At 42.0% G+C, this 21,489-nt stretch overlaps 1 protein-coding gene across 3 annotated transcripts in view; it reads left to right on the forward strand.

The window, feature by feature from the left end:
- The window catches only part of LOC146381243 (thyroid hormone receptor alpha-B), a 156,082-nt gene that overhangs the window by 56,830 nt on the left and 77,763 nt on the right, over positions 1–21,489 (forward strand). For 2 of the 3 annotated variants that reach the window (XM_084937185.1, XM_084937184.1), the window contains one exon: positions 6,138–6,212. The exons of the other annotated variant lie outside the window; for it this stretch is intronic. The gene's annotated coding sequence lies outside the window, so the exon portion shown is untranslated. The remainder of the gene's footprint in view (positions 1–6,137; positions 6,213–21,489) is intronic. 3 annotated transcript variants of the gene reach the window in all.

The following is a 21,489-nucleotide window of genomic DNA, read 5'->3' on the forward strand; positions in this document are numbered from 1 at the left end:
GTGTTTAGCCTTGCGTGGCTCGGTCTGCTATGTCATAAAATTCTCCCTGAAGGCAGAACAGCGAGGCAGGATCTGATCTTTCCCATCCACCATTACTCAGTCCTGACAGGCCAGTGAATTCCCCACACCCCTCCCAGTCGGCAGTTCAAAGCCTTACATTTGCCACTAGAGAGGAGGGGGCGCCGCGTTGAACTTGGGGCCCACTGACAGAATTTACCCTCAAGATGTTTTCGGTTGAATGTCCTCTGAAGTGGGAGGACTTTTTCTGCTTCTGTTTTAAACTTCCTTGGGATCAGTGTGGGCATTTCATTTGGGGAGATCACATTGGTGATTTTTCACACTTTCACGCCAGAAGCAACGGGTGCACGAATCCTGCAAAACGCAGCACTTCTTGCAGCTTGCGTGAAAATTTCTTGGCCACAAGCCTTGCATCTCCAGTGGCTGTGCTCTTGCATCATTGCACGTGATTGTTTTTAATAATTGGCAAATACCACTAGTTGTAAAATAAAATCCCACAATTTACTATAGTGAAAGTTTGCAGCCAGATTGTTAGAACATCATAAAGGAATTTATGAATCAGGTTTTAGAGTTTTCATTTGCAAGTGTAAAGATGTGGCAGTGATATTAATTGTTTTTTTATTTCAGTCAGACAGCTTTGTGAAAAAAGGACAAAAAATCCCATAGAACTAGAGAAAGGACGGCAAAGAACTAAATTAAATTAAAGAAGCACAAATTATTATTGTGCTCTTATTATTGTGTTATTATTGACATGATGTAGGGGAATGGAGGGCAGGCGTCGGTCAGATAGGCATCAAGCAATCCGTCATGGTGAGCAGAAGAGTCAGCATATGAGCGATCTTATCGAAGTATCCGCATTTGGATGTTCTGGCACCCTTCCAGTCTTGGATGGATAATTGAGATCACATAATTAAATATTCCTGCCAGGAAGCTACTTTACGACATTATGCCTTTAGGTCACATACAGCTTGGGAACATTAGAACCTTAAACACCTCCCACAGCTTTTCCGTCTCTTTGGACATCTGGATCTTCTTGCAGTGTCGTAGGTATCTACGCTACATTTAATTACTGTGCTCGTATTGTTTTTACTTATGGCATCTGTATTTGTTTTGTTAAAGGCAACCTAATTTGGTTTTCCTTATTTGTTGTCATATGTATACTGTTACAGTAGAGGATGCTCATATTGAACACAGGCAAAGTTACGAGTAATCCCTGTGAGCCATAAACTAAAGCTTCAGACTGCTGTAAGCACTCGGTCTCTGACAGATTTTTCTGCTCTTAGGTCTGTACGATGCCAATGAAAGCAGATACTTCTATTTTGAACTCTGAATCATGCAAAGCTAGTTATTTAAGAATAAAAACATGCAGTTGAAAATGAGCCGAATAGGTTCCCTTTAACAGGAAACAGGAAGTTGCCGGTTTCAAGTTTGCTATGTTGTTATTTCATAGTTAAAGAATCTACATCTTTAAGTTTGAGGTGATTCTTCAGAATGTACCGTCTGAAGCAAAGAAGAAAGTAGGTAATTGTAGGCAGTCCATGGTGAAAGCTGCTGAACATATGGCCTGATGTGTCCTTGGCTTTGGTTCAATCAGATCTGCGCATACGGTTTCGACCCACATCCTAAAGTGTTCAGCAGTATGTGACATTGCACTGAGGTTGGCTTAGTGCTATATAAGAAGGTGGTCCAGTCAGCGCAAATATAGCACAAGCATGTGATCAAATGGCACACGCATACGATTGAAACCCGACTTATCACAGGACACTCGTGAACACGGGCCCAGCAAAGTTTCACATGCTCTGTGCAAAACACAAGACAGCTGTGATCATTTTATTATTCACAAAGGACATGCATTGTAGATGCAGAACATACCATGGAGTATTCTTTATTGAATATGAAGTAGGGCTGCCACAAACGATTATTTTGATAGTCGACTAGTCACCGATTATTTTAGCGATTAGTCGACTAATCATTTCAAGCATCCATTGGACGTAAAACGTACAGCTTATTGCACCAGCATGCATCTGCTCTTATATAACTATCATTAGCTTAAAGCTTTAAGTGTTTAAGGTATGTGCTAACTAAAAATAAAGACAAGATGATAGTTTATTACATTTTAATGAAATTTGGAGATTGTTTCGATGAAGTTTAATAAACTCAGCCGTCTGCTCCTTGCTATCTAAAATATAACAGGACACCGGAGTATATTCTCGAGCATCTCATACTTCTGATAATCAGCTGTCTGCTTGACATTTATTCAGCTGTGTAAAAACTATAACTTTAATCTCAGCCAAACCGATTTACTCAGGAACAAATAAAATACTAAAAAAAGCCAAACAATAACATTTTGAAGTTATCTAAGTGACTTATATATCATCTTTAACCTGAGTAGCGAAAGACGGCGGTGGGTTTGAAAACGATTTGTCGGGAGTCCGGTGTTCTCACGGGCTCTAGTGAGCTTTGCCCCCGGCTAGCTATCGAGCTAGTGGGTAACAGACGTCTCCAAAAACGTCAGAGCGCTTTTGAAAATATGTGGTGTCTTGATAAACTGAGCAGATATTTGAGGTTTACACAGCTACATTCCCGCCTGAAAATATGTTAAACGTTTATTTTGTGACCCAGAAAGAATAATAAGAGTAACATTAAAACTAACTAGCTTCCGCCATTGTTGGAAACTGAGCAGGGCCGCGCTATGAATCCTGGGACACAGCTTCTTCTTCTTCGGGGTTTAGCGGCAGCTGTCATCCTTCTTCATGCAGTGCTGCCATCTTCTGTTTCAGTCCGTTATTACACTCTTAAATCCTACTACTTATTCCTGCGTCCTAAAGCTTCAAACGATGCATCGACTATTAAATTAGTCCTCGACGATTTTGATAGTCGACGTAATCGTGACTAGTCGACTAATCGTGGCAGCCCTAATATGAAGATTATATTATAGTTTAAGGATTACACTATTATGCAAGTAAAGTTAAGAAAACAAAGCAAAGAAACATCAAAATTTTTAAAACCTGGTGTGAATCATCCAAAAATTTCACAGCTTCTCCATTCAGTTCTCTTACAGTTTCCACATTTTCCTTCATGCTAAGAAACCTTCTTCCTTGTGCCCCATCTTCTTTTTTTCTCTATTTTTTGCCCACACAGGCCTACAAGGGAAGAGCCCTCCAGCTAATTAAAGACTTGCCAGTGGAATTTCGCTGTGACAAAAGGAGCTATTCATGTCGGCAGGACGGTGAAAAGGCTGCGCTGGCAGCAGCAATAGCATTGCTCAGCGTTAGCAAAATGAAGAGGCTTTACTTTGAAGCTCGTCCTCTTACGAAGACACCCAAGCACTTGACTCGGTGCATTGCTGCTCTCCCTTTGCTTCTGTTTTGACATCCATTATCATCTGATGCTCTGCAGTGGGGGAGTGCAGCTTGAACTTGAGTGTCAGTACTAGGTCTGCGTAGCTGACCTTCAGTCTGAAGATGCTGTCCTTAATGAGTTCATCTGTTGCCTGTGAAACGTATCTGACCCATACTACATTTTTCTTTTTTGCACACACAAAAAAAATCCATTATAGACTCGATCCATTTCACCGCCACGTTGTTAGTCCACCCCTCGCCTGTATCTGCAAGGTCAGAGATCCCATGTGCAAACTCAGGGAATGACCTTCGGCCTCATCTGTTAGCCAAATTAGTCATCTTTAGCCTCTCACTTGCTTCCCTCTTTCTTCGTTCCTCAGTCTATCAAATTATCCACCCATACCCTCATCCATCCATCCAACCTTCCTGTTCTCTCTGCAGCAGTTTCTCCGGGAAAATTGATTCTTTACGTTCAAGCAGAGGGGAATTCCCCCGTATGTGGTATTTTAAGTGCAACCCACACTTTCCATTGCAGACACACATGTCATCGAGAGTGCATTGGTAGTGGGTGATATGGAAAGAATTCTCTCACAGTGTATAGTACATACTCTGAAACATCACTTGAGAAAATTGAATGTGAAAGTCCATTGTTGACCTTGGCAACAGCGATTGATCCTCCTGCAGCAGATGGAATATCCTCGGTGGAAAACTCTGGAGAAAAGTATTGAGTGGACTTCAGGCTAGGAAGTATATGTAAAATTGAGATAGTATTGACATTAAATAAGCAGCAGATTAAATTTGCAGGAAAAGTACCAGAATGTCCACAGACTGTGTTCTCTGAACTGGCCGATCAGTCGTTGTCTAAAATAAAAATAAAAAGTGAAATAGAAAATGTAAAAATGTAATGGAATATGTGATGAAATGGTTGTGATGAGACAACCACACAGCGTATACAGTATATTACCACCAGGCAGTAATATTTTAAATATGTAAGAGGTGATTTTGTTCCATTGTATGTTGCACTGTCAGTTTTATTTTCTGGACAGCACTTCAATGTTCTCACGGTGGTGCAGTGGGCAGCACCGCCACCTCATAGAAAGAAGTGTGTGGGTTCAACGCTGCTGATTGTCTGAGGAGGTTGAGGAGAAGAGGAGGAAAAGTGTCCATTTCAAGAAGCTGAAAACACTTTTCTCCAAATCTCAACTTTCTTTAACTGAAAGTTGTTTACATCATTCTCTGACCTTTTTTTTTGACACTTTCTAGTTTTGTAGTACAGTCAGTTCAACACATGGAGACATACACACAAAAGGATTACTTCAGGCATTTCCTATCGTAGGGGATCGTGGAGACATTAAGGGCTTCCTTCCTTCTTCAACGTCTTAAAACACTTTCAAATTTCTGTTTCCTTCCTGTTTCTAATTTTTTTTTTTTTTTTTTTTTTACCATGAAGGGATTTTCTCATGTGTTCTTGAACCACCTCTCTCATTCAGTTTCTCTCTTCCTCTCTTTCTATTTCCTCTTCTGCCTCTAACCTCATTGTGTGCCAAGTAGCTGTTGTAGCCAGCATGCATTCTGACGCTTGTGGGCATTACTGTCCTCATGGAGCTTTATAGGGAGACAAACTAATGAAATGCTACAAGGATGCTGGGATGTATTTGTCAATAGTATAGTGTTGTCTACTAAAGTATTCATTTAGGTGTCACCATGCGGAGCCATCAGGGGTTTTCCTGCCTAAAAATTGGCCTTTGGGGAGTGACTTTGCATCTAATGTTGATTGGACTGTGTGCACTAAAGGCAGTAGGTCTGTGTCACTTTATGTGACAGAAATCTATGTCTGTTATGCTTGAATAAATGAAACCACAATCTACAAAACTGGTTAAAAATATCTAATACCAGTGCTGAGGTTTTGGCTCCGACTAAAACCTCTTGGGAATTTTAGTGGCTAAAATTCCCCTATGCATGAAAAACCCTGGCCATATGCTGTGCAATAGTGGCTTTTGCTTTTTAACCAATTAATTGGTTAAAGTTAAAGTTCTTTCCCCCCCTGTTCCAGTCCACGTACAGCTCTTTAGCTTGTGTACATACAGGGTTGATGTCGATCCTTTTATCTCACTTAAGTGGCCCGCATAGTAGCACAAAGTTTCTAACCTGAGATGATATGTAGGTGAAGATCAGAGTCAGAGCCTGCTCCAGGAAGCAGATGTCTGCAGCATCTGTCTGATGCGAGACTTTCAACGTTCACTTCTAGTCTGACTGCAGCTAACATAAAACCAGTTATGCTAGCTGCAGGAGGAAGTTTCTGCGTCCGTTACAGCATGACTGTGACACAGACCCATACATAAATGTTTGGCTTTCATGTCGGTCTCTGAGGTAAACAGGCCAAGTCTCCTGAGGCCAGAGTTAAAGAGTTAGAGAGAAAAGAGAGGGATAGAAAAAGAAGGTGAGATGGAGTAGAAGAATGGGACAATAGAAAATGAGAAGGAAAGGAGGAAAAAGGTGTGTCGAAGGAGAGTAACGTCAGGTGGTCAAAAGAAGGATGGAGTAAAAAAACTAGTTCTTCAACGTGAAAGAATGAAAGAATTGAAGTAAGGAGAGAACAAACAGAAAGGACAGCAAGACCACTGAGCCTGAGGAATGAGGACAAAGGGCAAGGAGGTGCCGTTACTGGCCTTTGTACTGTGTACCTTTGTTTGTCTTCTATATGTTTTATCCCTGCATCCTCCACCCACCACCTAAGCTTTTCATCCACTCTGACAATCCTCTTTTTATTTCTTCCAGAACGGAGGCAAGGCGGACTGCACAACGTAAGAGGCCTGGGGAAATCATTAACTCCACGCTCGCACAGTATGACTGGTAGGCTGTGTGCTGCCTGTCTTCTTGTGTATTTAATAAATGTATGCTTATTATGCGAGTGTACACAGCAGAGCCTCAGCGAGCCGCTGGCTTGTAGCCGGTGCTGTTTGTAGCCGGTGCTGTTTGTATAGCCGTTCATTATCTAATTGTAGCAGTGCCCACATGCCCACTTTATCTGCTTGGTCCCACTGATCACTTGCTGGTCTGATTACATAGATGTAATTTTCACAGAGAAACGGTTCGACACGTCGGATTCACTGTGTGAAAACAATGCAGTATTATCATAATGACACAGCACCATCACCCAAATCTGCAGCTCTCCTCTGCTCCGCAGAGCTTTATGGCGAGTTTTTCTCTCACGCCATGTCTGCAGCTCTCGAGAAACCCGCTGTGCACTACCTGATCCTTCACAGACAGTAAGCAGGCAAAGTTGGAGGCTTCCGCAGTGGAGTGGCTGGAAGCTAGAAAGCCAGATATTTCCCTCAGGGGTTGATTGGGAATAAAAGCGATACAAGAGAGACTGGAAATAAATAATAGATTCTGCAGTCGGTGTTTTTCATGTCAAGTTGATGATAACGTTGCGTTCTTGTGCTTCCACTTCCAACGAATGGGAGGAAAACAAGCATTTTATTCCTCTAAATTTTTGGAAATGTCAGTAGGATCACTGTGGATTGCTCTGTAGTGTTTAAAAGTACACAGCAAAAGTAGGAAGAGAGATTGGAGCGTTGACTGTTATTTATGTGTGTGTGTTTCGTTTTTGGAATATCTAACCTCTTTAGATCACCATTGTTTTTATTAATTAAAGACTGCCAAACAGGGGACTGACTTCATTGGTATTCTGGAGCTTTGTTTCTTTTGTTCTTAGCTTGACAAGCTGTGTCTGCTGCTCGTGTAATTTTCTCTCCTTGTACTGCTCAGTCTTGTTGTTCAATTCAGGAACGTCTCAATATTTCATCTGTGTCTGTGTATTGTCACTGTGTCTGCTGCTTGTGTAATTTTCAACTCTTGTCTCAATATTTCATCCAGTTCTTCTTGACCAAAGGGAAAAAAAAACACTAATGTGCCACCTAATGTCATGGATTGGACTATTAACAAGTGTGTGCAGACTGACTGATTTATGTAAACATATTCATCTGTCAGAGGAAGAAGAAGCTCAAGCACCTGATGATTTGACACTTGTTTTGCATCACGTTTGCGCCATCATCCTTCACTGTGAGTCGTGTCTCGTCATAATGACAGAACTGAATATGAAAGCCCATTCAGGGCTTTTAAGTTTCCTTCTGACTGGAGGGGATGTCTATAAAATATTTTCCATTCTTTGTCTTACAAATATTAATCAGCAGCAGTACTTTCATCTGCTGCAGATCATTTATATCTGACAAAGCTGTCACACATCTTTTAAGGTCTTATTGGCTGGAATAACACTAAATAATAAATTGATCATCCAAGTAAATCAGCTGATCTTACTGCCAGGCTCATCGGGTGATGGCTCAGCTGATACCTTCTATACATGCAGTTGGGTAATGTCATATAGGAAGTGATCGCTGCCTATCCTTGCTACTTCCTGCTTTTTCATGTCTGACACTGATGTGACATTTGACATTGATGTCTGCTCTGTTCTCAGTTTCTGAAAAATATATCTCTGTTTAGTTGTTGCAGTGTTCTGGTAGGTTATAAATATGCAAATATATACGGTGGATTTGTGTACGTTGACAGTTGTATTTAAATTTGTTTGAGTCATTCAAAGATTAGTTTTGGGTCAAAGGTCTCCCTTCCTCTCCCGTCCTTTCCTCTCCCCTTTCTGCACAGCTGGGGAGAAAGGGGAAGCATATAATTGCAGTTTAATCCTCTAAGTCCCTGCAGAGGAGGGCGGTAATGCATAGCGGCATGGACAGAGGAAGACAGAACAGCCATCGGAGTTGTTTGGACAGATGTTTGCAAGCCAAATGGGGACTCCTGTCAGTCAAAGGTTGAACGTGCGCATGTTAGATGGACACGTAATGTCAGAGCATTTGTAACAACAAAACAATATTGAACATTTGACTGACTCTTTGTTTGGTAGCTTTTGCGATCAATATACACCTCAGAAGTATTCCTTTATACTCTGAGCTTTTCTCACTTCTATTTCTTAATTTTAGTGAAGAGGAGACAGTAGAGCAGGGAGATGGAGCAGCAGATGGCCTTGGGTTAGAATCAAACCCAGGCATCTGCATTTGGCCCCCTGTTCAACCACTGAGCGAAAACAATGCCTCAGTAGAAGAAAAAAAAGTCCGTTTTAAGCATTGACTTGTGTTGTAACTGATTATGATACTGCTGTAAATAATTGACATTCAGGATGCTCATCCTCGAAGGTTCGTGATTCAGGTTGAGAGATTGGTTAAACTGTCCAACAACCAGGTATGCCAGGGGTGTCCAGGACTCGGTGTCCTGCAGGTTTTAGATATCACCCTGGGTCAACACACCTGAATCAAATCATTAGTTCATTACCAGGCCTCTGGAGAAGTTCAAGACATGTTGAGGAGGTCATTTAGCCATTTAAATCAGCTGTGTAGGATCAAGGACACATCTAAAACCTGCAACACACCGGCCCTTGAGGCCTGGAGTTGGACACTCCTGAAATATGCTGACGTATCGCCGGAGGTGTGTAAGCAGTGCATGTTGCCCTCCCTGCTCACACACATTTGTTCACTGCAACAAAGAAGATGAAAATCTTTTTAGTCTTCTCATTTTGTTTTACCAGACAGTACAGCAAACCACAGTAACCAACTAAAGCAATTCTGTAAAGTATGTCTTGCAGCCTTTACATGAAGGTGCATGCAGTCAGGATGCGCAGGCTGTAATGTAGGGTGTTAAGAGGAGAACTAGGTCCCAGCGACGCGGCCAGTCACTGAAATCTGGTGTGACCGGATTGAAAGCCTATTTGACTCAAAAAAATCCTGCAGATTTGACTGATCACTTGGTTTATTAGTTTGGCATGTGTAATAAAATATTAAGGTAAAAGATTCTTTGAAAGGCATCCAAAAACATACAAGGTATGTTTGCTCCTCAAACAGAACCTTCATCAGTCATAAGAAAAGTTATTTTTGTTGTAGCGTAAAGCAAACCTGCAGTAAGCAGCCATCCATCTGATACACATTCTGCGTCCTGGATATGGGAGTATGTGTTTACTTGCTCACCTAAGCTATAGAATATATAGCAGCTGCAAGAGAAAATGAAACCCTGTACTCTATATCATCCAGTAAAGGTAGAAGCCTCAGGTTGTAAAACATGCTCCCCTGTCAGGACAGCCTTTTCTGTCATAATGATCCCCACTGTACTGCATTTCTGTGCATGCTGTAATTCCAGAATATGTGTGAAGGAGGAGAGATTTAGTCAGCAGGGAAGAAAAATTGGTGAGCAGGACATTTTAGAAGGTGTTTTTAGCCCCAGGAAGCGTGTCTTTGAGGACTGGAGTGGGGGCAGTGAAGGCTTTAGCTACACTTTAAGGTTCAAGGGTTGTGTGTGCATGTTTGTCTGGTGGGGTTACTCCATGTATAAGTGCAGCCATGTGTTTATGTGAATGTGTATCTTTAAGTGCTTGTGTGTCTTCAAGTGGAGGCAATTGGGGAGCGTTAGGCAGGGGTACAGGGAGGCGAGGAGGGCGAATCTGTCTCCCATCACTTGGCTACAGGCAAGCATTCTTAGCACCTCATAAATCTCACCTGCTGCTACAAGACTGCTGCTGACATAGCTGCTATAGTGCGTACTGTACTCACAAACATTCGTGCACACATGTGGTGTACATGCACATTTCGTAGAGCGCGTTGCATGCAGCACCAGAGTCGGTCATGTCAGCAGCAGGAGTGAAATTGGGAAAATAAAGTGATGTATAATCTGTCTGTTAGCGTTCCACGTTGGAAAATGGCATCTTTTATTGGAAGCGGTTTCTGTTGGAGCAAAGAGGAACAGCTGCTGAACTGAAAATAAGAAAATCCAGCTGTGCTCCATCTAGTCCTGTTATATTTTCTTTACTTTTTTAGTTACATTGATGAATGAACATTTGGTATATGCACTCGCAAATTTTCAACCTTTTGAAAGCGGTTCTTACTAAAGTTCTTACTAAGCTTAAAGGCGATTTCCAGTCAGATCTTATTTTCTTATAACTCTTATTAGCTGTAATGACACTGTAAGATGATACGTGATTGTAGGTTTGGTTTTGTAAAGGAGCCAAAAGCTCAGAAAGATTACCAACGCTGCTTCGTTTTCAGTTTCAGTTTCAGTTTTGCCCTTCAAATAGATTTGACTTGGTAGTTTGTTCCTAAGCTCAAGCATCAGTGTCTTGAACCTCGTTACAATCAACGACTCTTTTCTTTTCTTAACCAGTATGGACACTCTGCATATCTCGTCTGTTCTCCTTGCAGTACGTTCCCACTCACGAAAACACGTTTTCACTACAATGCAGTTGTGGTGCATAATGGTAACCACAGATGTCAGAAGTTAAACCCGATTGCAGCACAGATTCCACTACTTGCACGGCATTGCAAAATCGTGCACAGTTGTGTTGTACCCTTGGAGCTATTGCATTTGCGGAGTTTGTGCTTGTAAACACAGCTCACCGCTTTGCACTCACGTTAGCTCTCCAGGACATACTTTGCATGTAAAAAAAAAATGGAATACACATCCTTTACACATTGTGATACCTCTGTGTGTGTGTGTGTGTGTGTGTGTGTGTGTGTGTGTGTGTGTGTGTGTGTGTGTGTGTGTGTTTTCTATGTTTATGGCAAAGCTTTAGTTCAAAGTGTTTCTCCCTGCACGCACCACTTTTGTTTTTCATTTATGCTAGCTTTAGAAAGCTTTCCTTGCACTTACAGTAACTCGCTTCACAGTGGTGGCGATCGATCGGTATAGCCTCTCCTTACACCAAACATCATTTCAAAATGTGCAGCGCTGGGAGTACGGATGGCGTGTGCGCATGCAGTGCAAGTGTCGGTTATATATCCGCTGGATAGGAGACAGTGCTGGGTCAAATTAAAGTGAATATTTAAATAACAATAATATCATACATGAATGGAATTGAATTGATTAAGTGCTTCAGAAACGGATGAATGGAAACACGAGCTAAATATTATCATGTGTAGGAAATTTCTGAATGTTGTCAACGGGCAAAGTCCTTGTTTGTTTTATCAGTTGATGCTTTGCATGCTCATTCAAACAATTGCTTGTTTGTTATGCATCTGCACAGGCCTTTTTTAACAAGCGTTCAGCAACAGTTGCTGGCTGTTGCAAGTTTAACTGAGTCTTGAATGTATAAATTTATGCATGATCTGATGCGAGTGCCATGTTTTGCAAAAATAAAATGTGTTTTTTCATAATAAATTGTAATCTGCAAAATCCAAGCAAAGTCACTCAACCAAGACTGATCCTACTTTGAATTCATCATATTCATCATCAGAATTCAGTGGTTTTCTTTTGTTTGTTTGATTTAATATTTATATGTTTTTTAGGTATTAGGGTTCAGTCGCAATCCAGGTTCAGCATGAATTCTTAGCATTATGCTGCCCACAAAACAATAACCTCTAAAACAAAATCTGTTTCTGAATGCTTTCCAATAGATTTCAATATCATGTCTTGATTTCCTGTGACAGTCTGTCAGCCCACATACTTGTCACACTGAGTCAGCTGCTGATACATATGCAAGAGTAGGGATGGGTATTGATAAGATTTTCACGATTCCAATTCCATTTTCGATTCTGTTTAACGATTCGATTCTTTATCGATTCTCTTATCGATTCTTTTTAAAAAAGGAGAACACTAAGGTCGATTAGCTTAGAACTTTGTTTTATATCTTCTCTTTGAACAAGATAGAAATTTAGGAGTAACATGGCCTTACAAACCCAACAGTGACATCTTAAGAGATCCAGCCTATGGCTCTTCAATGGGGTGTCACAAGGTCCCCAGGAAAAAAAATTGTAAATGTAAAATAATAAAATAAATATTCTTCTGTAGCAATAACAAAGTATAACATAAATTATTCTGTAGCAATTACACAAGAATATCCAGTAATGTCCCTGCCTACAATTAAACACATTCACTTACCGAAAATCGGGGCATCTGCTGTGGTAAATGGGTGCAAGCCTTTTACCACAAACTTAGTCACTGCTCGGTGACATTCGTCTATCCTGGCCTGAAAGGAGACACTACCGGTAAACTGCAGCGAGAACTGCCAGCATCTGAGCCAGCCAGACTCTGTCTGTCTCTCTCATCATGGTCACCTAAATGCACAGTAATAGCAGGTTTTGTAATAAGGCAGCTCGCGCTAACATAATATGCACTGTTAGTTGATTATTTACCTGCCGCATTAACGGGAGAGGACGTGCAAACGTTACCACTGCTGCTGGGTTGAGATTCACGAGTCTGGAGCGGAATTAAAAACACGACATTCATTTAAGGTCATCGCGTGTTTTGTGAGCAAATGCTTTTGCATATTCGTAGTGTTTCCTCCCTTAAATGAAATATCTACTTTGCAAGTATTGCAAGTTGCCCTGTTGTCATCCGTTCTCGAAAAGTATAACCAAACTTTTGAGCGTTTGAGCCGCCATGTTTCCTGCCAGGTAAATGACGCTCCGCAACGTGGTGATGTCATTCGGGGAAACTGGAATCGATAAGGGAATCGTTTGCAAAAATGGCAAACAATTCCAAGGAATTGAAACAGTGGGAATCGGTTCTCAACAAGAACCGGTTTTCGATACCCATCCCTATACAAGAGTAGTGAACAGTTCACTGGCCACATGGTATTTAAGTGGATTCATGTGATTCATGCCTTCTTTAGCAGTACTGTGTCTTTGCTGCTCACTAATTGTAGTCTTTGTAATGTTTGTTTATCTATTGGCAAATGTGTTCTAGTACTTGTTTTATGAGTTCTGCACGGCTTCATTGATAAGGTAGAAACATACAGTTGGTGGCAATGAAACAAATTACCAAGTCAAAAAGTGTAGCGAACCATTGGCATAATGGCATTCAAGAAGACCGCAGTGATTGACATGTGACACTGATTGGCAGCACTTTGGCAATCACTGCTTCCCTAGAGAGTGGTCACAACTGGGTACCACGTGCTGTACCGAGAATCTTGTGATTGCTTTGGTTGTCAGCAGATTTCTATGGTTAAGCACACAGTTGTTGCCAATTTTCTGCATCTTGTTTGTCAGGATTTCTTCACAAGACACTGAAAGATGCGACACAAACTGGACTGTTTGTGGGCGCTGTTTGTCGCGCTTTCTGAAACATGCTGAAGTGGAAGGCCCAACATTTACTTTCAAAGCCAACATTGAGTGTTTGTAGACAAGTTGCCATGGTCCATGCAAACTATAAGCTGCTGTTGTACCTACCAGCAGACAAAGCAATCACAAGGAGGTTTTTGGTGCAGGACCAGCCCAGATGAATACCTATTAGATGATGTTAGACAGCGCTTTCGTACACCACCCTCATATGAGTAAATATCTTGATGAAGATTTTTTGTTCTCTCACTCCAGCAAAACTCCAGAGACTTGTTGAGCGAATATGAAAAGGCACCGAAGCGCTATTTCAGGTACAGCCCTTTCCATGTTACATATAGACTTTTTTAAAACTCCAATTGCTGTTAAAACCTCCAGAGGTGACTTCCTTGCCGTTAAAGGATCTTTCGTCTGATTTTCTGATGTACCTGTTTTCCCATTTCAGTTGAAGAAAATTAGTGATGACTGATGTACTGACACACACACACACACACACACACACACACACACACACATAGGCTTGACTTGACTTTAATGGCCACATTAGCAGGTTCAGTGGAATTTGTTTTCGGAAAGTGTGACAGCTACGACTGGCTCGAGGTAAAATCTGTTTGCCTGAGGGATTCTGGAAAGAGACTCATTATTCCCATTTAGTCTGAGCTGTTTATACATGAAAGAATACATGTGCCGGTATTTGAACAGGTGCCTATAGAAGTTTTATTTGTTTTTAAGCAGCGACCGGAGTAATAGTTTAGTGCTGTAGTGCTCGCTTTCTTTCCTCGTTACTCTCACTCACAGCAGAAGTGTTGAGATTGCTGCACATAGTGTCACTGCCACTCTTCTCTCTGGCCTATTTTTCACACGGCTGTGCGGAACACTGATGGCTTACTCAGTAATGGCAGTTAAAAGCCACCAGTCCTGTGTCTGTCTGTCACCCACACAGATGTAGATGTCTGAGCAGATGTTTATGTGTGTGAGGCATAGACACAAACACATTCATTGACGGAGTAAATAAGAATCCTTCTCAACTTTTGCGGCTTATCTTGTTCTTCTGTTGTGATAAGAAGAAAGGAGTATTTGTGACGTATTTGTGGCACTTGAAGGGAAATTATCTCAAAAGTCATCTCTCCAAAATGCAAAATGTCAAAATGAATAAATGCCAGTACAGTACCACAAATGACGACAAAAATAGTAGAAGCTTGTGTCTACAAATGTGTTCAATGAACCTTCACTCCTCGGGCATGTTGCTTCAAAGCTGAGCAGCCATGAAGGAAAAAACCTTGGTCACTTTTTAAATCTACATCTCTAATGTTTAGGAGCCAGAGACAAGACAAGACTTCACTTAACATTTACAGGGGTGTAGATGTTAAATAATGGGATGATATGTGGATAAATAATGACTTAGTGGTGTCCAAGTTTCTCAGTTAGATCCAGATGTGCTAAACACATAGAATGAAAATGCCAAAACTGTAGAATGAACAGCGAGCCGATGCACAGAAATCAAGCTGAAGTCACGTGGATGTTTGGGAACTACTACGAAACAAAGCTTACGACTAAGTCCATTTAAAATGAACAATTAATTACACATTATGACTTAAACATGGACTCCAAGAAGCTGGCAGCCACAAATCTCTGAGGTACCCATCTAAAGACAGGCATGATAGATTACTGCCAGTATTATCACTGTGCTGTTTTTGCTGTTGTCTTTGAACAGCAATTCTCAAACCTCCAAAAACCACATGCAGACAGCCGACATTTGCTACATCTCTGGAAGTGTCTGTGGGTATCTGTCAGCTGGACTAACTAGCTGTCTGCTGCCACCCTGTCCACAGCTCATTGATTACTGAAACCCCCTCTGCTCAGAAGCTATTTGCTAGTGGCTCAGGGGGTAAAGGGTTTCCTGGCAAACAGAGTGCGTCCGGGCAGGGATAGAGTTTGTTCTGTGCGGTCAGCCTGCATGCCAGCAGTACCTAAACTGAGCTCTTTTTTTTCATACCCTGACAGACGTTTGCTAAATGAGAGATCGAATACATTAGCGCAGAAGGTACACATTTGCAACCGCTGCACTTTGCCGATGCTGCTCATGTTTTTGAGTGAACATGGTTATTTGCAGTTGTCGTACACAAGCGAGGCCTGATTATGTGGTGCTCGAAGACCAGACTCATTCATTTTCCCTGTGGCATTTTGATATGTGTTTGTGGATGTCAGCTCTCTGGCCGCACCGCTACTTTTAGATGCTTTTTTTTTACTTGGGAGGAGGGGTTACCATCTATTTCTACACACAGTTAGCATTAATGATCTGTTATGTTAGCCACTAGCAGTGGTACCTTTGGTCTGGCATCCTGTCAATACACTGTGTATATATAAATCAAGCTGAGCTCAAGGTTACACATTTTATGTGTGTGTTGGCTGCTTTCTGTGCTGCTGGTGCTGAAATCTGGACAATAAATGGCCTCAGTCAGGACGTTTGCGTAGCCTAATTAGCATGAAAGAATAAAGTTGGCCTTTTACTTTAATTTTTGCTGTCAGCAAAGTCTGTCTCCATACTTTCTAACTTCTCTTCTGTGTCTGTGGTGCTCTTGTCTTGCCTGTTAGTTCCTACTATTTAGGACAAATGTATCTTGTTTAAGTTTAAATAAAATGTTAATTTATCTCCTAAAATAGCTGACCCCTCCATCTTTTAGAAAACAGTCAAGCAGTAGTAATTTATTGGTGGATCAGTGGCAGACCTCCTGCTGTGAGTACCGGGACGTTGCCCTGTGGCTTCAGGGTCACTTTGACCTGCCGAGCAGTCAACTTGACCAGCAATAAAATAGTAAGTAGAAATGAGCTAAATCCACAGATCTCATGCAACTTTCTCATTCTTGGTGCCCCTGCATGTCAGCGATACACACAGAGGTGCAACCAGGTCTACTTCTTTATGGAGAGATTGACCGACAGACTGTCACATCCACGATGATACAGACGCTGTACTGGTGTGTTGTGGTGAAGAGAGTGCTGAGGCTCCCTTGGCAAACACACCGTGAGAAGTTTGATTATTTAGGAGGGACTCTGAGTAGAGCCACTACTCCTCTACTTGAAGGAGGCGGTTGAGGTGGTTCTGCGTCTGACTAGGATGACTTCTGGGCACCTCTTAGGTCAGGTGATTTGGGGTACTATGGGAGAAGGTTAGGGTCAGGGCATTCATCTCTTGGTTGGCTTGGGAACACCTCACTGTCCCCCGAGATGAGCTGGAGCAGGTGGCTGTTGACGGGGAAGTCTGAGACCTGTCTGCTCTCCCTGTGACCTGAAGAAGGGACAGAAGATGGATGGATTCATAATTGCTATGTTTGTGAGGATACACCTATAGGTATAGCATATGGGTTGTTGGTCAGTTCCAAATGTTTGCATTAGGAAATCTGCATCAGTTTTTCCTCCCCAATTAACCTATTGTGCAAATTTATCTCTAGTCTGGTATTCCTCACATGCAAAATTAGCAGTCGGGTAGTTTTCCGTGCAGGAGGCTGATTGACTCAAAAATAAACTACAGTCTGTGTGTCCGGGATAATTAACAAACATGTCATCCCGTGTGGCTTAATGATGGAGCTCCATGGAACAGAGCAGTAAGACATCAGGCGTCGACCCTACTGTTGTTAGCAGGATCCTTTCTTTTTATGGGATTTGTTGGCAATCAGAAAATGCAGATTTTTGTGAGGGTGGCGGAGTAGTGTGCTACTGCGTCCTACCTCAGCACTACTGAAGGAAGGAAGAACACCGGCCTCTGCCGCTAATAGGACAGCATTTTCTCTGCACTAATTGCCGAGTGTTGTTTTGCTTAGACTGTGGGATCCACAGTGCGGCTTTTATTGCCTCCCAGAATCCTCGCTGATAATTCATTGTGCAGTAATTATTGTTTGTTTTGCCTTGCTTTCCCACATAAAATCGGTCCGAGGTCAGCAGCTCAGGCTGTCATCAGAAATTTGACTCTCTGAGCGCAATCACATCACATAATGATCTGTAACAAACAAGCCCCCCCACCCATCGCCCTCCGTCTCTCCTGCTGTGGCGGCGTCATGCGTAATGACTCGTCCTCATCCTTTCCCCACTTATCTGCCGGCTCGTTTCGCTCCTCATCACGAGGCCCTCCGCGGTCCGGCTTCAAAAACAGAAACACACTGATGCCGTTCAGCCGCCTGCTTATTAGGAGCGCCGCACTTGGAGAAGATCCAAGAAAGTGACCGTTTGTATTATGTCTGTTTATTTTTGCATCCTGCTAAATGTGCTTATGTTTAAGTGTTTTAGCGTGTGCTTGGTGTGTGTTCCCTCTACTATTCGAACACCTTAGGGCTTCATCTGTGACGGAACGTAAACACTCACACACTGTATTTCATCCCGAACGGCATCTTTATCGCCATGAACAAATATTATGTGTTCAAAAACACACACTCGTGGCTACAGCATAAAGAAATCCTTGCAGCGCTTCCAAAGCGTGCCAGAGGTCTTTCTCCTGTTTTTTTCAGACGTGTCAACATGTATTTTTCCTCTGCGTATGCAGCATTTTATCTGGCCTTAGCCCACAGCTTTTGATTTCCGAGCACGTACAGGGTGGGCCTTTGCTGATCAAACGACCGCGCCTTAACGCGAGCGGCAGCCCTGGACATTGTCCCATCAATCAGATCGTAAATGTCATCAGAAGGATGTGGGATGTGGCGGCTACGGGGCAGATGAAACATGCTGAGGAAGGACTTTTATCCTGCAGGCTGGGATCCAGTGGGAGGTAGAACTTTATTCCTGTTCTGGGACGGTTATATAAGTTAGAGCCTGGTTTCTTTAACTAGCAGTTGGGGCCTGGTTTGGTCTGCAGGCCTGCATCTGGTCAATCCCCACATGACGAGTATATTCAAGTGTGAACTTGGATCCCATGGTTAAAAAATGTGGCTTCTTTCAACGCCAAGTTATAGACTGTGATGATTATGTCCAGTCTTTGTTAGATAATAGCCAGAAAAATAGCCGTCAGCATGCTCATGTAGTCTCTATTGTGACGTCACCTCGAAAAAATTCTCACTTTAGTTCGGGTGTCACTGTCACAGTTTGATTTTTCTGGGAAAATAACACAGGAGTTTATGAGAATAGGGCATACACGTAGACAAGGGAGGATTTTAAAAAGCGATTACATCATAGCGTTTGTTATTTTCCCACAGAAGATTATATTTTTGCTTCTGCTTATTGCCAGGCATTACAAATTCATGTTGTGCAACTTCACAGTATCGGTTCTGGCACAACTTTATTTTAAGTTATGCTGGAATTTCCGAGGAAACAGTTTGTCAATGTGAATTTTTGGTAAAGTTTTCTATTAAAGGTGTTTCATGGTTTGAATAGAACTTTCAGCGACATCATATAACTCACGGTGTGGCATAAATCCTGTATTCAACAGTAAAACTGTCAAGTTAAAATGAAACAGAAATTTAGATGGATGGAAGATAAAAAGGTCCCTGTCTGAACTTCAAACAGGTGCCTTGGTACAGCGACGGTGAAAAGATGTAATGATTTGAGGACTTTGTTAAAGAGGATGCTGGATTCAATTAATTTTTCGCTATTACAGCATTTCCATGTTAGATTCCCGGGATTAGTGCACACTGGCCGTCACGTCCTGCTGTGCATTTGCAGAGTAACGCATTCATTCAAGCATTTAAATCACATAACCTCATAACTTAGATAATTAGAGCCCACCCACAGCAGGAGTCCGGTCCACTGTCAGTCTGTTAGATCAGCTAATTACCTCAATTACGCAGACAGACACACAAACACAAAACCCAAGAGACTGGTTTTAAGGAGCAAGTCGCTTAGCCTTGGGATCTTTCTGGCTCGCTCTTTTTTTCATGCTTGGCATCAGAGGAGCCTTGGCTGCTTATGAGATATAAAACTAAAATTAGAAATGGGTAAGAAGTGAACTTGAGACATAAAATTTCATCAGTCTGGAGCTTTTTGCTTCAAACTATTGGTTTGCGCTGCCACAAAACTTGAAGTATGAAGTTCAGTTTTTGGATGGGGAGGTTTTGCATTTAAAAATTAGCAAAAGTTCATTTTGCTAATTCCTGCGGTAATAAAACCTGGTTCTGCCTATTGATCCTTGAGCTGTGACTCAGCGATTATCTGCTGTGAAAGTCTTGGGTGTTTTTTGTGATGTGGTGTAGAGTATGGCAGCTTTAATTATTTTTGTACACACTTTCATTCTCAGTATTCCCCACAGAATGAGATTGTATCGTGTTTTTCATGAAGCAGGGGTTTTTGTATGTACTCGTCTGGGCTTGAGAGGGGATTTTTAAATGCTTTCTTTGTTCATAGATAACAATATCTGATATATTCTACCATCCATCAGCTCAACCGCCTCAGACTTGCTTGTACTTGCTTTCTTGGAAGGATTGGTAATCTCAGCAGAGTGAAACCTGCTGGTCCATTGACTCATAACGTGAAACAGTGACCACCCCTTGCTAGCTGCAGTCCATGACAGTGGAGTTGGAGTCTGCGCAACCCTGCGACTCAACATTCAAAACAACTGAATGGCACTGAGTTCTGTCAAGAGCAGAAACCTGACCTTAACTGTAATGAACCAGACCAGACAGGAAAAACTGGGTTTAGCTGGTTAGAAATAACCTTAACTTTAAAAATACGGTCAAGTAGTGTATCATTATTTCAAATATTTGGAAATCTAAAATTAGATTGTAAAATATATTCAGATGAGCATCAGTATACCTGGGCTGTAAAGTCAAGTTTGTGTGTGGAAGGAAGCAGAGTCATTAGCAGTGCTTTAAACTGAATGCCTAATTATCTGGAGGTAATAAGATTATCAGCAGCATTTTGCCTCATCTCCCCAGTGTAACCTACCGAGCTTCTCCTCTAACTTTCTCATATCTCCTCCTTTTCATTCAGGCTTTTATGTCTTCCCCTCACATCTGCCCTTTTTCTTTTTCTTTTTCCTGCCCTCCTCTCTCCTTCGTGTTCCTTCTGCAGGAAAAATGAGGCACATTTCCCCTCTGTTAATCACTATGATCAATGACTGCCTTGCCACCGTGTTGCCCGTATGGCTGCTTTCTGCTGCCTGTGTGCTCTCTCTCACTCCGGGAAATGCGTTAGCGGTTCTGGAGCAGCTCACGCTCGGAAAGGCATTATGACCCTTAAGCCTGTAACTGACTCTAAAACACACAGGAAACAAATCAGCTGAGCTGCATGTCTAGCTCTTGTATTCTGCATCACAAGCAGACTCCTAGTAAAAGCCATGTGCCCAGAAATAAATGTAAGATTTAAAATAAATATTTTATATCAGGTTTTTATCATTTAATATAAGTTTTATTGATTTTTCTTGGCTTCAGCTCCAGGATTTGTGTAGTTGCGGTTCTCTAATGTAGCCAAGCAGAAGGGCAAAGCTGGAATTTCCCCTATCAGAGCCATATGCTGTTACATCCTTGTGTTTGGTCATCTTATAAAACTGCACTTTTACTTTTCCGTAATTCAACTTGTTCTCTGTAGACGACAGTTAAACGGAACAGGTTGGAATCTGTCCCTAAACCGCACCAATCTTCCAGTTTTAGTAGATCGTAAGGAAATCTTTGTTTTACTGTCATTTAAGCATATGTGCACAGTCATACATCAGTGGCTAAGCTGTGTGTAGATAGAAAATACATCTTATAGGTGGTCTGCGATGAGGTTCTCACTGTGGGCTGAGTGTGGTTTAAAGGGCAGGCTCGTGGTAAAGCTGCAGAAATGATGAAAATGCGCCACATTGAGGCTTAGAGATATGTCTGCGGTGTGTGAACTCTGACTTTTAATTTCCTCCTCTTCATGCCTAGAAATAGCGCGTTGTTGTGCCCATTTTTGAATCATGGTGACTCTCCTCTCCCTGGAGTGTTACTGCATTTAGCACCTCGTCTCGTGCCGTATTCTACTGAGACTCTATCAATGAAATAGCAGCGGAATAACAACAAACAGTGTGTAGGTGTGAGCGATGTGTTTTGACACAGCCAGTCACTTTTGGCAGCTGTCCTCCGGAG

The sequence above is a fragment of the Perissodus microlepis genome, chromosome 8 (genome assembly GCF_051167445.1).
Source record: "Perissodus microlepis isolate ML-2025 ecotype Zambia chromosome 8, ASM5116744v1, whole genome shotgun sequence".
NCBI lineage: Eukaryota > Metazoa > Chordata > Actinopteri > Cichliformes > Cichlidae > Perissodus > Perissodus microlepis.